At 44.4% G+C, this 17,741-nt stretch overlaps 1 long non-coding RNA gene across 1 annotated transcript; it reads right to left on the bottom strand.

Annotated features, from left to right (window-relative positions):
* Positions 1-15,251: 15,251 nt before the first annotated feature.
* Positions 15,252-17,424, bottom strand: LOC148650689 (uncharacterized). The gene is made up of 2 exons (XR_015926195.1): positions 17,162-17,424; positions 15,252-16,389 (listed from the first exon to the last, which is right to left on the bottom strand). It is a non-coding gene; the product is annotated as an uncharacterized LOC148650689 (long non-coding RNA).
* Between the last annotated feature and the right edge of the window lie 317 nt (positions 17,425-17,741).

The raw sequence follows: 17,741 nt of genomic DNA, 5'->3' as shown, positions 1-17,741 counted from the left end.
CGGGGCACTGGGCTTTGCCTCAGAGGAGGTGTTGGTTATATGAGCGTTATTTTAACACTTCACCCAGGCAGCTCTCCTTCGGGCAGGAAGAATTTGGCCGTTCAGGTTACACCCAGCCAGGCAGAGGCAAAGGGGGGCAGCTCTAGTGCTCAGCCTTGCGAGGTGCTTAATCCTTGTTTTATTACACCCTGATTCACGCAGTCCTGGCCTTGGCACACAGGTCTAAAGGCTCTGGTGAGTGTGTGCGTATGTGTCTTTGTGTGTCCTGAGTGTGTGTGCGTATGTGTCTTTGTGTGTCATTGTGTGTTCTGAGTGTGTGTGTGCTTGTGTTTCTGTGTGTCTTTGTGTGTCCTGAGTGTGTGTGCGCATGTGCCTCTGTGTGTCCTGAGTGTGTGCGTATGTGTCTTTGTGTGTCCTGAGTGTGTGTGCGCATGTGTCTTTGTGTGTCCTGAGTGTGTGTGCGCATGTGTCTTTGAGTGTCCTGAGTGTGTGTGCATGTGTCTTTGTGTGTCCTGAGTGTGTGTGCGCATGTGTCTTTGTGTGTCCTGAGTGTGTGTGCACATGTCCTTGAGTGTCCTGAGTGTGTGTGCATGTGTCCTTGAGTGTCCTGAGTGTGTGTGTCTTTGTGTGTCCTGAGTGTGTTTGTGTCTTTGTGTGTCCTGAGTGTGTGTATGTGTCTTTGTGTGTCCTAAATGTGTGTGTGTGTCTTTGTGTGTCCTGAGTGTGTGTATGTGTCTCTGTGTGTCCTGATTGTGTGTATGTGTCTTTGTGTGTCCTGAGTGTGTGCTCTTTCTCTTTCTCTTATACCCACCTGTTATAACCCAATCGCATTTCCGGCCCAGGGCTCGGAGGTTGTCTTTGAACCCCGTCCTACAGGCGAAAGGGCCGGCGTTTGAACTGCTCCAGTAAATAAAGGACTTCTGTTCAAGGCCCACAGATGAATTCATGACACCACTTCAATCAGATGATTTTGACAAACAAGATGCAGGACTACACACAGGGAAAAAACGCTATGGTAATTGAAAGGCTCTGCTCTGTTCAAAGGGGAACAAAATGCATTTTTGTTGCTAAATTTAGGCTTTACTCTCCTTTATTAAACATGAGGCTGTACCTTTGCTCTTAATGCCCAGCACCAGTCAAGCCCATCATGCTACTGAAAGCAGTACTGACAAGCTTGTCTTGTCAGCAGTTAAAAGTCCTAAGAGACTTGTTTTTTTTTTATTTGGTACAGTATGTTATTGGCTACAGTGAAAGACCCTCCTTCCTGAAGTAGTGGCACTCTTGCATACGGACTAGAGCAGTGGGTTCTCCTGTCTTCCCTTGAAATAGCCTTCATGTCTTCAAGTTTTCATTTTAGGTTTGTTATATCCTTCACAATTGAACTACCCTCTGTGATTCGATCTTTCTGAACTGTTTTCTTAGCACTTTAAAAGTGGGACTGGTTTTGTAAATAGCTCTGCATTTTTGGTGTGCCTGTTCTGTTTGATCTTAGGACACTGAGGAGTAGCTAAACCTGCAACTACTGTATATAGATGAGGAGCATTTACTACAGTGCTGTTGGTTCACTACAGTAAAGAGCAGTGAAGGGCCCTAGAGGTATAATAATACATTCCAGCTGGGTTTTCTTCAGACGCAAACTAGCTCCAGAACTTCTGTGAGATACAGTGCATTGTTTCAATGATGAGCAGTATAAAAATGAAACACCTGTGTCCGAGCAGCCTGATACAGTGTAATCCACATTAGCGACAGAACATCACTAATGCTTATACAGCTGTAAGATAGTAGTGAGCAGCCTAGGTCTACTTGTTCAATATCCTGGCTACTATTCCCCTAAACCAAGGACTTCAGAAGAAGGAAACAGCAGAGTAAAAGAAAAGATTTAATTCAGAAGAGAGTTCAGTTAAGGACTCGGAAGGCCTGAGGGTTCAGCTGGAATGAAAATCACGAGACACAGAGGGGTATTCCAGAACAATGGTGAAAGACCTCTCAAGAGCAGGAAGGAAATGTTTCCTATTGGACAAGAGAGACAACGCAAAATGCATGTGAGGAGAGATAGAAAGGAACGGCGTCTGCTCCATTCACAAGCAAACACTGTCGTAGCCCGGACTGCCAGCGACACACCACTGAAGACACCACTGTCTTAGTTTCACTTTTGAAAAACTGTGGTGCACACAGACCTGCTAAAAGCTACAGTACTCGCTGGCAATTAAGCTGACAGCAGCTCCTATTTCTGGGTTTGCTCTAGTTTCTTTGATGCAGACAAGAACAAATATCACCCTTGTTTATATTTAAAAAATATTAGGTTTGTTTATTGCAGTAGTCACAGGTTGCTTTCTAAGCTAACCACAATTGATATTACAGGGCTAAAAATCAAAAAGGGTCTATCAACCAGATTTGTTTTGGGTCTGTGGTTTTGCTGGAACTCTAGTTTTGATCTAGTGTTGTACAGTATGTGCTGACGGCGGCTTGCCTCAGTCACACGTGTGTAATCCTGGGAGACGCAGCCCTGAGGATGTGAATAATGGATGTGGGCCTCTGCAGTCCCACAGCCTGCTAGTCACAGGCCTGGCTCAGCTCACGTCTGGCCTGCTGCAGCGAGACCCAATCACCATTATAAACCACTCTCCTCAGGTGAAATGAGATCCTGCCTGAAAATCATATTGTTTGGAGAGATTTATACTGAGAAAAGAACATCCCTGGATAATTTTTGTTTAAATACCAGTAATTGGATAAGGGTGTGGGTTTTAGTATCCTGTCACATTCGAATGAACAGTCCCGACAACAGTGGCACAAGACCCAGCAGAAATACAAGCTCAAACTCAAAACTCAGCGGTCTTGTGCAGCGCTTGTATTGCAGGCTCAATGGACACAATTTCTTGTGAGCACACCGCAGCCCAGCTCTCTGACGCACCAGGCTCTGAACACGGTCCTAACCTGATCTCAAACATATTATTTTTACTGCCAGATTTTGCTCTAACGACATGCCCTACATCAAGGTCAGAAAACTTTTAAGCAGGTTCAGTTACCATAGGAAGCACACCCTTTCATGTTTGTTTCACTCTCCAGTAACAAACTGTGTATTTATTTTCACAGCACACTGCGTTACTATAAATCATTACTGAGGAATGAGCTTTGTTTTGACTGTCAATAACGGCCCCTGATCTATACAGTACTGTACATCAAAATATGCCAAACCTTTAGAGAGAAGAAAACTCTTTAACAAAGTGATCTGCAAGGTAATATTACAATTAGAGCTGCTACTACTAACATTTTTACTTTAGAGTCTTGGACTGAAGTTTAAATACTTCAGCAGATTGTATTCAGAAGCTCATTGTTAGATTGCTGGGCAACAGAGTTTTAAGTAGCTCAGCGTTAAAGTAAATTAGACTCCAGGACAGGAGCATATTGTTTCCATATAAACATGTTTCGTATAAAATATGTCCTCTCACGTTCATTACAAACAAACTATGTATTTACTTTATACGGCACTTTGTGTTACTACAAAACATGAACTAGGAATGTTTAATAGCTCAGTGTCAGAGTGCTGTGCTACAGTGTGTTCAGTAGCTCAGTGTCTGAGTGCAGGGCTGCAGTGTGTTCAGTGTCAGAGTGCTGGGCAGCAGTGTGTTCAGTAGCTCAGTGTCAGAGTGCTGTGCTACAGTGTGTTCAGTAGCTCAGTGTCAGAGTGCTGGGCTGCAGGGTGTTCAGAAGCTCAGTGTTTGAGTGTATGGCTACAGTGTGTTTAGCAGTTTGGCATAACAATAGCTCTGTGTTCATATGTTTTAAAAGTGAATTGAGAACAAATTTTCATTTAGAGTCATTTATATGGAAGGGTCTTTACTGGAGCAGTTTGACTGAAGTACAGCAGCAGTGTCCCAGCTAGGGAACTGAAACCATGATGTTACCTTACAATGTCAGTCCAGAGCCTTAACCACTTCCCCAGTGTCTGAGCAGCACGAAGGTTCGAGTGGGCAGTTTTGAAGAAGAATTAATTATGCTGCACTTTGCAGACAAAACATGTAAAACTTTTAATATCACCGTATGGAGAAACTGCCGATTCACGCTGATGAAGAGTAACTGTATGAGTGAAGCCTGACAGCAGACATTTAATGTAGACAAACACATTACAGTGTTACAGGCGGGAATCAAAAAACGGAAACTATAAATTTAAGATGGGACACTTTGCTTGAACATGCAAACTAAGAAAATGATGTACTGTAGGTGTATGCACTTATGTAAACTCATCCCTTTCATCTTCTAAAAAAACAGAGTGTGATAAATAAGTGTATTGTTAAAAAAATTATACAGTCCACTAGTAAGACTATTAATACGAATAATATTAATTTTACAATATTATGCATGATTTTGTTCACCATGTTACTAAAAAGAGGTTGTCGCTCTGGTATCAGAGCAGAGAATTCCAACTGGATACTTTCCTGGGTCAAAGAGAGCGTCCTACACTGACAGGCTAAAAGAGATTAATTTTATTAACACAGAAGTCCCTAGACAGTAGTTTAGATAAAGTGATACATAAGGAGCACAGAGAAGCAATTGGACATAAGACTCCAATTGCATAGCAGTTTGATCAGGTTTAGAAACTGCAAGGTCGAACACAAGTCAACATCATGCTCTAAATAGTACACATCTGCTATTGTGTTTTGAGTACATTTGCACAGATGCTTAACACAATATTTTTCATACTGCTTCTTGGCTTTTTCACTATAGTTTGTACAACAACCTGCATCCCAAAAATCGGAAGTGGATCTGCCATAGAGGCTCGCTGGCTTTCCAGTGGTGCAGGGGCGGAGATGTTGAGAACGGAATTGAATTTTAATCTGCATCGTTACCGTATTTACGTATTGAGTCAGAGTCACCCAGCAGCCGCCCACCTGCTGTACTGTATCAGCTCCGAGGGCATGTGAGTGGAGTGGGCTGGTGGGTGGGAATGAGTGAATCACTTGTTTCGCCGCAGAGCTAGAAACCACAGAGCGCTTCGGCAGTCCGTCTTGTCTGGGAGAGTTTCTTTTATTAAAAAAAAGAAATGAACCAGAAAAAAAAAACCTTTCCTTTTTTTTTTCTTCTTTTTTTCCACTCATGCGGTCGTTACCAGTTAATCGAAAAAGAAGAAACCCGCCGTCGGCCTGCAGATAATGACGGCGGGCCTTGCGTGCCGTTCGCCAGGGGCCGAGTGACCGTTAAGACACCGAAGTTCCGGCTCTGTGGAATTTCAAGCTTGTTCTGGAACACAGGCACTGGCTGTTCCAACTCAACGAGCAGGGCCACAGCAGGCGCCGGGAGGCTTAGGATATCGCCACACTTTCAGAAAGCAAGCACAGCTCCACGCGGGGCTCTGGCGAAATTCGTTTTCCGGCTCGGCCCCTCAAGGAGGGTGATGGAAACCACAAGAGCTGCCGCAACTGCCTTCAAGATCGTTTCCCCCCCCCCCATCTTACGAGCTGCACGCTTGTGGCCCCCCCTCACACGGAGCCCACTGACAAAAAGAGCACGGTGACACACCTGACAGAGGGCTGACAACAGGGCCGTCCCAGAGGTCCCCGACACACCACCGTGAGCCCTGGTGGAAGCTTTTAGGGACTGAGCTCCTAAGTCATTCACAGCCTCCCGCGGACTGTAAAATAAGTTCGAATGAAAATTATATTTTTAATTTTTGATGTCTTTTTTTTTGTATTTCTGATTTGAGTGAATTTGTGGCTTTTTCTTTCCCTGCTGCCTCAGGCCCCAGTCCCATGCGTAACTTGTGAGGCAGACCTGAAAACGTTGTTGTTTCCCAGTTGTTGCCCCTGGGTGCGAGTTATCCACCCAAACCACTTCCCTGACTCCACAGACTTTCTTACAGCCTCTTCCTGGCAGGCAGGCCAAGCGCCCTACTAACCTTCAGCTCCTCGGTGATACACACCACACTCAAGACTGGGGCTTTGAGGTTCAATATCTTAAATGTTTCGCCAATTAACCTCACGATGGGTTGATGCAAATGTTTTGCCTCTGTGCCCAATTTCCTTTAACTTCCAGTAGCAAACAAGGCGCCTTCCAGTAGCTTCCAAAATCTTCCTTTGCTGTTTCCCAGCTGTTTCCTAACTGAGGCTTTGGGAAATGCCAGATGGCCAAAATCTGTCGGAGGGTTAAAATGACAGTGTTTGTTTCCAATATATTTGATGTTGTGGCAATAGCCACACAACTGACAGCACCTGTATTGTGCTGTAAACAGGCAGCCGTCACCAGATTTGGTCATTAATCATCCCTCCACCCCTTTTCTAACCTCTTTATCCATTCAGGGACAGGTGTGGGCGAGTTACAGCCCACACAGTCACAGGGCACATGCTGACACAGATACAGACAAGCACACACTCACACTGGGCCAGTTCACCTACCTGCATGCCCTTGGGCTGTGGGAGGAAAGCAGGACACCTGGAGGAAACCCACATGAACACGGAGGGACCATGCAAACTCCACACACACAGCACCCCAAGAACTGAACCCAGAGCCCCAGCACTGCAAGGCAGAGATTCTTACCTCTGCCCAACCATGCCACCTGGTCATTAAACTATACGTGAATAAATTGGAAAACTGCAATTTGAGATATATGGGATTATTTTTACAGCTGTGTTATTCACACATTGTGTTTTCCTTTTCACTTGTTTCTGGTGCATTTTAATTCGTAAACATTAAAAACTGTTGTCGTCCTCCTGCAATTCTTTTCAGTAAGTTGAGAGTACAAGCAGCATGTGAGGCAGAAGTGAGTGGAGCCTTCTTTGGACAAGGTTAAGTTGTGTCAGAGCATAGCTGTGCACCTCAGGGCCACAGTGACAATGCACAGCATGAACTTCCAACATTCCAGCATGCATGTTGTATGGAAAAGAAGGAAGCTTGCTTCCCCCTGAAAGGGCATGAGAATGTGTTTAATGCTGATAATTATAATTTTATTATTTCGGTAACGGTCCTTTTTATCATCTCCCTCCCTTCTCCTGCTTTCGGCGGCGGATTCGGAAAGGTGACACAAATTAATTGCTTTTTTCCGTGCAGCTGCCGTCAGCGTGTGAGCGCGGAGCACATGTGGAAAAACCGGTGTGCTGTACAGGCCTGACAGGAGCGTGTGTGAAGGGCTAATAAATCATTCTGAGTCAAGATCTATTCTTATTCCATCGTTCGCCTTCTATCCAGCGGCAGGCTGCTTCACTGGCCTTCCTTTACTAGCTGCAGAGAGGAGATATATGCCACCAGATATTTATAGGGCCCCAGAGTGGTGCAAATCTCAACACAAGGCTGCCCTTCAAACCCTGTGCTACTGCTGGCATCGCACCTACATTCAGTACCGGAGCAGCTTCTAACTTACTGCATCAAGGCTGCTCTCCGACAGATTGCCATTCCAAGCATAGGTCAGACGATGGATGGGTACTGTGTGCCCGTCTGTCTGTTCACCAGCAGTCAGAATGGAGCCAAGTTGCACACATAGGCCTCAGTGTGTTTTTCACTGATAACACGGCAGATTCTGAGCAATGTCATTGCCGGCTCCACCTGCCTGGTACAGATCTTCAGTCTGAGAGCAAACCACAAGGCTGCACAACCTTCAGCATCACACATCCCCATGTGCTGGTACACCTGTTTAAGTAACATACTGTGCCAGAATTCTCCTCGATATCGAAATGTCTCTAGGACTTAAGATTAAACAAAGCAGACACAAAGACTGCAGTATCCAGCAGCTCAACCATGTGCATCCCGAAGGATATGACTGAGATTTTCTTCCAGGGCTTCCAATATGTATACCGCTCGTATGAAGAAGTGGTTTGATGATTGTGGGCAATTCTGTGGTGTTCAGGCGGTTGCTCAATTTAATGTGCCAGGCACTTGTAGTGTCGCAGTGATAACCAGACTCAGAGCTGGCCATTGGTGGCGGTCAGGAGGAGATAACGTCAGTTTTCCGGGAGTTAGACTTCCCCAGCCTAGGAACTAATATATCACTCCCAGAGTATCTACAGCCAAAATCACTTTCCCTCTACACACCACACTGGGCTCCAGGGCTCAGACAGGCACGACTCTCCAATTACAAAGGATCATTCAAGAAAAACTTTATATATCAGGCAAATAATAGCACAAACGTACATTTTATTGCTGCATTAGAGAGTGGCAGAAAAATATATCGTAATACATTTGAAAGTGCAGCAGTGCTCTCTTAACCATTCAACAATATTGCAGTAACAATCTAAAATATTATTCCACAAGATGTTGGTTCAGACGTCTTTTTCAGGGGCACTTTACTGACAGCAGCATCGGGGCACCATGAGGACGGTCAGCAGAATCAGTTTCAACCTAAGCAAATCCATTCACCTTTATGTAATTTTCAGCATGGCCCAATATCAAACTGTACAGCTGTGTCTTGCCTTTATAATTTGCTATTTTATCTAATACAATTGACTGCTACAACAACAATAATAATATTAATAATTCTTCGGACTCATACCCGAAGAAGGCTCCACAGCTGAAACGTTCTGTTTCCTTTCTTCTCTTTCCAGCAGGGAATAAACCTTTACTTGTTCCTTTGCAGCCTACGCATGCTGACACAGCTCCCTACTGGAACTATTTCATAATAATATTGCCACTCTGGTGCAATAAACAGTTCAATTCATTTTTAGAGAAAATACACAGGTGGGTCTTTTGGGATTGTTTTTTATGCCCTAAATACAGAGGTCTCTTCATTCCTCTCTACTTTGTAATGGCCTTACTACAGTTCTGGATGGGATTCCTCCAGCCTACAGAAGAGAGACCTCACACTGACTCGGAGTGTTTCTGTGGTCTGTAAGAGATTTAGGAGAGCTGCAGTGTGTTGAAATGTAAATGGTGTTTCAAGGTCAGCTTCTCCTCAGCCACAAACACCTGGCTTACTTGTCTTTGAGGAGAGAGACCTACAGAGTGTTGGGCCTTAGGGGAAGAAATGGGGCTTCATGGGCAGAAATTTCTCTCTAGTCAAATGAGGACATGCACAGGGTGCCACAGCTCTGTGATCCATAAGAACCTGCAGTTGAACGTTTACACTGGCAAAGCTTTGTGGGATTACAGAGTAGAAGTGGGCTATGAGGCAAGCCCTGTCTGCTGTTGGGTGGCTGGACAAAGCCGTCACGTGCTGAAGACCACAGCAGGGAAATAGTCAATAGCCAAGAGCAGTACTGTTAATGGGACAGGTTACAGTAGTAGGTCAGGTTAGGGGACTACAAATGCTGAAAATGGTCAGTTCTGGAGGGCCCAGTGTTCTGTGGACATGTATGTACTGTTGTCCAATGGTTATAAATGTATTAGAGAATTAAATCATTAAAAATCTTGTCACCTTTCATCACTTTCTTAGTCTTCTTAAGGCCAAGATTTCAGTCCTCCGTATTCTACAACTGGGTTTATTTAGAGCAATAGTAAGTGTCTCTGTTTCTGATGCCCTTAGCTTCCATAGTAACTAGTCAATAAATAACGCAGCCTTGGAGAGGTAAGGGTTCATAGGGCCTTAATAATTAATTTCCTTTTGAAGGAAAAAAAGAATTCACAGTCACATCTGATCGGCCTTCTATTTCAGCCTTTTCTCGGAGGCGCTGTTTTTTGCAACTCTTTCTTGTGTGTTTGTATAGCATGTACACCACTGGGGAACAGGTAAAGGTTAATTCCAATGAAAAGTAGAAGGAAAGAACAGGCACAACATTTTGTTTCTTCAGGTGTGAGCGTCTTTACACCTCGTTTGCTTGTTCCTTTGCTGCCCACACGCTGGCACAGCTTGTATACACTGCTGTTACTGCCACTGACTGAGGATATACACCAGCCACCCTAACTGGTACTGCTAATGCTTCAGGGAAACTGGTGGAACTAAACTTGTTTTTCGGCTTGTTAAGAAAAGGACAAGGAAGAAGATGTATTTTTCAAAATGCTGGACGGAATTCCTAAACTGTAAAACAATCCCAGGATGTAAGACACATTTGTGCAATCCTGCGAGTTTTTATTCAAGACACACCTGGCACCTTTCCACCACAAAGAACGCGGTGTACTGCACGCTGTTAAACTTTCCTTATCACTGTGACTGTGCAGTTTTTAAACAGCGCCTGTGAGAACACACTCTCCTGTGTATGTGCACTCCATTGAGCAGTAATGTGAAAGTAATGGTATTACTGCTGCTACAGACAACTATAGCTTATTACTAATCCTGTTACTACTAATATACTCATTGTAATACAGTCACTACCTTAGTTGCTCTTACTACTCCTGCTGCTAATGTGACTGCAACTACAGCTGCTACTAATCCTGCTGCTGCTATTTTCCAATGCTACTACTAATATACTACTTCTAATACTGATTCTGATGCCACTACTAACGCTGCCATCACAACTAGTGCCACTTCTTCTATTCCTACTCTGTTAATACAGTTCTTTCGGTGCCCCAGAGACTCCTTGTCCTACTACTGCTCCCTTTACTGTTTATGTGGACACAGCTACTACTATTGCTTATATTCATATTGCTGCAGCTACTAGCGCAGACAGCATTACAACTAGAAGTAGTCTTACCATTCACATGATTAAATCTTCCCACATCTGCTGCTAATTTGACTATCGCAACTGCCACGAGCACTGTCAGTGATAATATTTGAAGTTCTCATTAATGGGGTTTGGAGGACTCTAGAAGTATATCCCCTGCTCAGCACAAGACAAAAGAGCAGGAAAGGAACCTGAGCCTAGAGCCGAGGTTCAAAGTCACTTATATTCATGCCGTATGAAGGGCTGAGCCGGTTTGAGTGTTTCTCAGTGACCAGACCACCTCGCCTCTGCACCCTGCAGCGCATCCTGATGCCTTCAGTGAGACACCAGCCCTGGCTGGAGTCTGTCCCATTCTCTTCACCTTTGCAAAAATATTGATCAAATGCTATACAAGACCTTAGCTGTGAGGCTCTACATTCCCTGCATGCCTAACCCAATATTAGTGTCGCCTATGGGGGTACAAATCTGTGCATTGTGGTAGACTGAAGACATAAAAGTGGGCTTGTCTTAAACACCTCGAACTCAGGACGTGTGTTTTTGAAAGGGAAGCACGCAGGCCGTGTTTAGGACCAGAACCGTCACTTTTGAAGACTTCATGTCAGCATTTGTGTGCTTTTCGCAAAGCAGGGGCGAGGAGAGGGGCAGAATTCCCACATGACCATGCTAGCCCAGCCTTGCTTGCAAAAACTCTCCTGCTGCACGCAAGAGGGCCTACGTGTGTTCCCAAAGGGAGCAGAGCAGCAAAACCAATTTTGCAAACCTGCAGAAATTAACAAAAAGATGACCTGCTCTGTCACTGCCTCGCTATGAACATGCACATTTGTACCGCTTTGGGAAACCAAACTGAGCTGTTCTATGGATCAAAGCACTTTGAAAATGCTGCTCCACGAGCAGATGTCCCTTAAGTTGGCTTGCTGGTGTTTATACTGTCCTGCTGCTGCAGCCCTGTCTCTTACTCTTTAACAGGCAGGAGCTGAGGTCAATAGCTTGACCTTGGGAGATTACCACATGCATATTAATTCTATCAGGGGGAGCCGACATGTGCAGTGGGGGGTGAACAGGCTGCACTGCCCTCTGCTTTCTTGTCGTTTTCAAGTCAGGTTTGTTCAGCACAAGCCCTGTTAGCTGACATGGTTGATGTCACTCCAATAACAGATGCTATGAGGGTAGCACAGGGGGTGGAAAACAGTGACTCTTGATTGGAGACCATTGTACACCTTGAGGTTAACGGCCAGTATGAACTCTCACTCTCACCAATCTCACCTGCAGTCAGGTGTCTTTCATACACACTGCTAGGGCAGGATTGGAATTAGTCCAGTAAGCTCGTTGACTCCTGCATCTTGCCGACCTCCTGCACGCTTACAGTGAAGTCACTGATAAGACACCCCTCCATTCGGTCCGATCTCTCCTGTTAGGCACTATGGAACACAGCACACGAGCTCAAGTGACCAGGCGGAGGAGCAGGTCAATGAATCTCATCCTCTCCTGAATGGGAACAGGTGTCATTGCTAGAGAGCTGAATCTTAAAAAATATTTTTTCATTGATTTGTGAAACAGAACAAAAATAAAGCAGCTGTTTTTTTAAGTAATGTGTAACTGTAACGTGTTGCAGTTTTCAAACCGAGTTCCTCAACACTGTCCATAATAACGTACTGGAGCATTTGTATGTTATTGATAAATGTATTGAAAGGAAATGAGAGGGCATCTGCTCATCATTTTACAGACCCCTCCATGGCTGTCCAAGACTTTTCTAATGAGGTTCAAATGACACAGTGGCCATTATGAAGAAACAAATCTGTTTTATTATTGAACATACACTAATGTATACTGAGTGGTAAATATACTGTAATAGATCAGTGATCAGTGTGTACTATATATACTGTACATACAGCAAACATAAATCAAAATTACATTACATATACTGTATGCATATATGAATGAGATAAGATGATTCAGATGTTTCTTTTTTCTGTGCAAGAAACAGGAACCTTCCTGAACTCCTGCAGAGCAAGAGTTATGATCTTAGTGTGTCCTTTCCCAGGGCCACTATGAAACTCTCACGGTACATGGACATTTACTTACCTTTTATAAGCCCCTTTCTATGTGTTGATACCCAGTAATATGAACTGGTGTTTAATTCTGAAAAGATAACAACTGCAGTGTAGCACAGACAATGTCACAGGAAGAGGTGAGGCCAGAAATCTTTATGACTGTTCTTCTCCTTCTGTTCTACTATAGTGAGCGTGATGTTCTACACAGTTCAATTAGCGAGCAGATAGTGAAAGGGCAAAGCAATACCGATAAGAACCTGTTTATTGTGTCATTGCTGGGGTTTGTGCTGTTGAGGGCAGGCAGGGTGTTGTTATAGCGTCGCTTTGTCCGCTTGGCTGGGTTCCTCAGCATGAGTTGATGTGGATTTTTACTTTTACTGGGGAGTATTGTTTTAAAATGTGTATATTCACCCATTACTTGAGTAGAGCAGTTTAAGACAGAGTCCCAACAGAGAGTAGGCTTAAAAGAAACAACAACAGTTCATGCATAGTTTAATTTGGCAAGACAGTTATGTCTGAGTAAATTAGAGCCTGATCATTTTCAACAAGACAGCTTTTGTTCATGTTTTATCATACTTGCCATTAAAGGTGCCAAAAAATAAAACTTATTCTATAATTATTACTGTGTCCTTAAAATATTAGCATTTCTGATCTGTTACCTTAAATCATCAATTGTTTCCGATTAGTTAACACCCTGCTTAAGAAAGCTTCTTGTTATTTAGCCACGTGTACTGAGGCAGGATCACCAAATGCAGATGTGTTCACATGCGACCCTGAAGAAAAGCTGTTCAGCTTTAATACTGGCTGGATGAGAGCCTACTTATATAGGGCATAGGCAGCCATCGCCATCTGTGCTGAGTATGAAACTGGGGTCAAATCAGGGTCACAGAGGGGTCAGTCCCACATGTGAGTGCGCCACCATATTCTCTTCAGCAGAGGGCACTCTAAACACATTTCCTTCTTGTCAAGGTCAAGCTTGCACAGATGCTGGGTTGGGACATAAAACGTAATATTATAATAATAATTCCTTACACTTATATATATGTAGCACTTTTCGGGACACTCCACTCAAAGTGCTTTACAGGTAATGGGAATCCTCTCCACTCCACTCCCCTCCAGGAGTGTGCAGCCCCACCTGAATGATGCCACGGCAGCCATAGTGCACCAGTATGCTCCCCACACACCAGCTCTCAGTGGGGGGGGGGAGACTAAAGTGATGAAGTCAGTTCATAGATGGGGATTATTAGGAGGTCATGATAGGTAAAGGGAAATTTGGCCAGGACACCGGGGTAACACCCCTCTACTCTTTTTGAGAAATATCCCCTGGGATTTTTAATGACCACAGAGAGTCTGCACCTTGGTTTTATATCTCATTCGAAGGACGGCGCCTGTTTACAGTCTAGTGTCCCCGTCACTATACTGGGGCATTACGACCCACACAGACCGCAGGGTGAGCGCCCCCTGCTGGCTCCACTAACACCTCTTCCAGCAACAACCTTAACTTTTCCCCAGTGGTCTTCCATCCAGGTACTGGCCAGGTCCACACCTGCTGAGCTTCAGTGGGCTGTCAGTGGTGAGTTACAGGGTGATATGGCTACTGATGATATCTTACACTCCTGTTGGAGCCCAAACCCTCACCCTCCAAATAGACTATCTGTTGAGTTCTAGACACGTAGATCCCTCCATGAAGACTTGATGGCAAAAACACAGTGTTCCCTAATCCTGGTCTTGCAGACTGCATGGGTTTTAATTCAAACGGAGATTGATAACACTTAGCCTGATTGAACCCATTGACTGAGCTATTTCCATGGTTACAAATTAACCCTACACTGATTAATACAGAACTAGCAATGAATAATAACAGGGTTTTATGCATTTTAACTCCCTCCAGTATCTGTGCATTATTAATTGGTGATCTATTATGAACGGCCAACAATATCTTAAGGGAAGCAATTATTTATTGATCACGTTGAAGCTAAACCAGTGCAGAATTCTCTCGTTTGCAAAAATGTCTGGGCAATTACTCACCCCACTTCCTTCAGTAATTAAACCAAAAAATGACTTTCACTGGGCCATACTGAGGCACCTAAGCCTAGCTGCCTTCTCACCCAATAAACGGACTGTCTAGCATGCCCCAGCACGTCACTGCAAATCAAAGAGAAATGCTGGGAAACACAGGATTCTGCAAATGCAGTATGACTTTGCAAGTTGTTTTTGACAAAGACGTGCAGCTTGCAGATAATTGGGCTCGTTCTGATCCGCAAGAGGGTGATTTGTCGGGTGAGGCAGTTTTCAGCTATCACACATCCAGCTGGGGACATCTCACCACCCACACCAGTCCACACCAGCGGACCCCTCCGATGCCTTTACCACGCTGACTGGAGCGCTGCTCAACAGCCCCTCTGAAGAGGAAGCCATGTGGCTTTCTGTTATGTTTCACAACTGATCTGGCACTTTTGACAGAAAATGACATGCCAGAAGTGTGAAACGCTGAATACAAGTAGCTAAGCCCTGCACAATCCGTGAAGCTGGTCCGGTTTGGTTCTGGTATTTCTCCTTATCAGCAGTTGGAGAAGAAGGGAGATTTCCATACACCCACTTCCCAGCTGTTCTTCTTCCCAGTTCTGGGAAGCACAGTCCAGATGCCATTAGGCTTCATTCAGAGAAAGATAATACTGACTCCTGTTCGCAAACTTTATTCATAATTTAATAGTCTGTTTTATTTTTCAACCCCAACCTTCTTAATCAGAATGTATTTTATGGGCTAGTCTAAAGCAAAGCACTTAAAAGGGTAAAATGCCGTACTAAGCAATTTGTTAATTAACCGGCATCAGATAAACGAAAAACTATGTACTCCCCAAGATTTAAGTTTCTTGAGTCAAACCCGAGGCACAGTGTATACACAGAGTTTCAGGTAACATGTAAGTGGCATACTAACATGCATTTGCAGTCTCAACTCAGCAACAGATTCTGTTCCTTGTTTTGCACGGCAGTTGAAACATTTCTGCTTCTTATTCCCTTTAATTCTAGATGGAATATTTTTCCAAGAGTTACTGACAGACAGTTCAAAGGGTTCTCTTACAGACCAGATCAGAAAGCATTCGCTTCCTAAAGCGCAGATTCCAGGAGGATTGGGAATGCAAGTCTATGGGCAGGGCACTGGCCCCCTGGAAGAAGGGGAGAAGTCCACTGGCATGTTGTGGTACTGAATGAGAGATAGCAGGACGTTCTGGGATTGCTGCCAGACAGCCTTACTATAAAACAAGAGAAAAAGCTTCATAAGTTCAGCACATGATGAATATTTACATTCACGCCTTTTGAGATTCTGTAGGTGAAGATGGCCATCGCTGTCCTGTGTGGTCAAAGTGTGTACTTTCTCCGGTACACATAAAGCCACAGACTGATCTATATGAACACAGCGCAGTGACACATTGATAGTGAAGAGAAACACATCCAAAACCTCCACAGGGATGTCGAAAGCCTCATTCTGCAATCACGTGGTGCCCCCTCTCCTGGCCCAACGAGCAGAGGTCAGTGTCTCCAGTAATCACTCGAAGGACTTGCGTCACACAGACGTTTGATCCACTCCAGTCTTTACAAGACCCTGGCTCTGGTGCAAAACACCCTGATGAAACAGAGCAGTGAATGGTTTCACCCGCTGTTAACCCTGTGAGCCTATCCACTGTATGCACATTTCTTCAAAGGGAGGGAGGTACAGTAGGTGCAGCTTTGCAAAGGACCTCTGACCTGTTTCCTTGTCATCGGGGTCCTTCGGCACACTGCACCTCATCAGGCATTTCAGATGTCTGCAATGTCCACTTCCGGAAAAAAAAAGTAGAAAAACAGATTCGACCAGGTTTTTACTACAGTAAATCGTATTCATCTCCTAGGGTTCTGCAATATGCCACGTGACTGATGACAAACACATGGCAGAGAGCTCCTAGGTTGCTGAAAGAGGGAGTTCAGTGATCACGAGTCCGGGGGGTGCAGTGTTTTTTTAGTAGAGGGCGGTCTGTCTAAAAGCACCCATGTACCATAAAGGTGCCGTGGCCTGATCAAGCATCCGACAGAAACCGTGACCTCCACTGGGCAAGCGCTGGCTGTTTCTGACAGATTTCTTTTGAAACCTTAAACCTTCTTCCAGGAATTTCACAGATTCAGTGCCAGGATTAGGCTGCAGCCCCACTGGCCATGACTGGTGATCTCGACCACACTATCTGTAATCATATTATTGCTTTCAGCAATACAGAGGGCAGCAACATAAAGTATCAATTCATATTTTACTACAAAATATGTATTTATCTATAATCTACACTTGCTTTTTTCCCAAACCAACAGCATATGACTTTAGAGGCCTCTTTGAATTCTTAGCACTTTAGAAGCAGGAAGGAAAGTTTCATTTAATGTCTAATTAGGACGTACTGTCTTCTCTAGGTCTTGAGGTGATTCGATGTGAACTATAGAACCTGTTGGATTCCAGTGCTCAATGAACGTTAGGGAATCCAGCCATAAGTTTTTATAACGCTTTTTTAACTGACTATAGAGATTTGCATAAGAGAAAGTCTAGTGAAAGTGAAATCTATTACCTACCTTGGCTGATAACAAACCACGTGGAGAGGGGACTGCGATTTTTAACGACTGTGCAAGGACAGTAGTAAATAGGAAACCACTGGGAGACACGGAGCCGCTCTCAGGGTTTGTGTTAACAATGTATGGCACGCAGCAAGAGTACACTTCGCTCAGTGCCCAGGGTGTTTGTGTAAGATCCGATGACTTTAAACCCCTTTATCACCTGAACGATTCAGTGCGCTCGTTTGTTTAGCTTGCACGACAATGAAATTAGTTCCACATAATTGAGCAGCACATACACAGACTGCGGGTCACGTGGCACAGAGGCACGTGTTGACGCAGACTACGCGTGCCTCTTTTGTAACATCAGCGGGGGGAAAAATGTTTTTCACAGTTTTGACCAAAACTAACTCTCATGGTTTCTCCTGAAATCATATTCGTCAGGTCTGTGCGCGATATTGGGCTGTGTGGTGTAGAAGCATCAACAATCTGTAGGTGAAAGGTAGGTTTTATCATGTGTACCTGGGCGCTTTGTTTCAGATTAATACATCTAGAGCTCAAAGCTCAGAGCTTCACTGCTGTGAGTATTCGTGCAATGATT

This window comes from Lepisosteus platostomus, chromosome 13 (assembly GCF_059453375.1).
Source record: "Lepisosteus platostomus isolate fLepPlt1 chromosome 13, fLepPlt1.hap1, whole genome shotgun sequence".
Lineage (NCBI taxonomy): Eukaryota > Metazoa > Chordata > Actinopteri > Semionotiformes > Lepisosteidae > Lepisosteus > Lepisosteus platostomus.
This window is presented reverse-complemented; position numbering and strand designations above follow the sequence as displayed.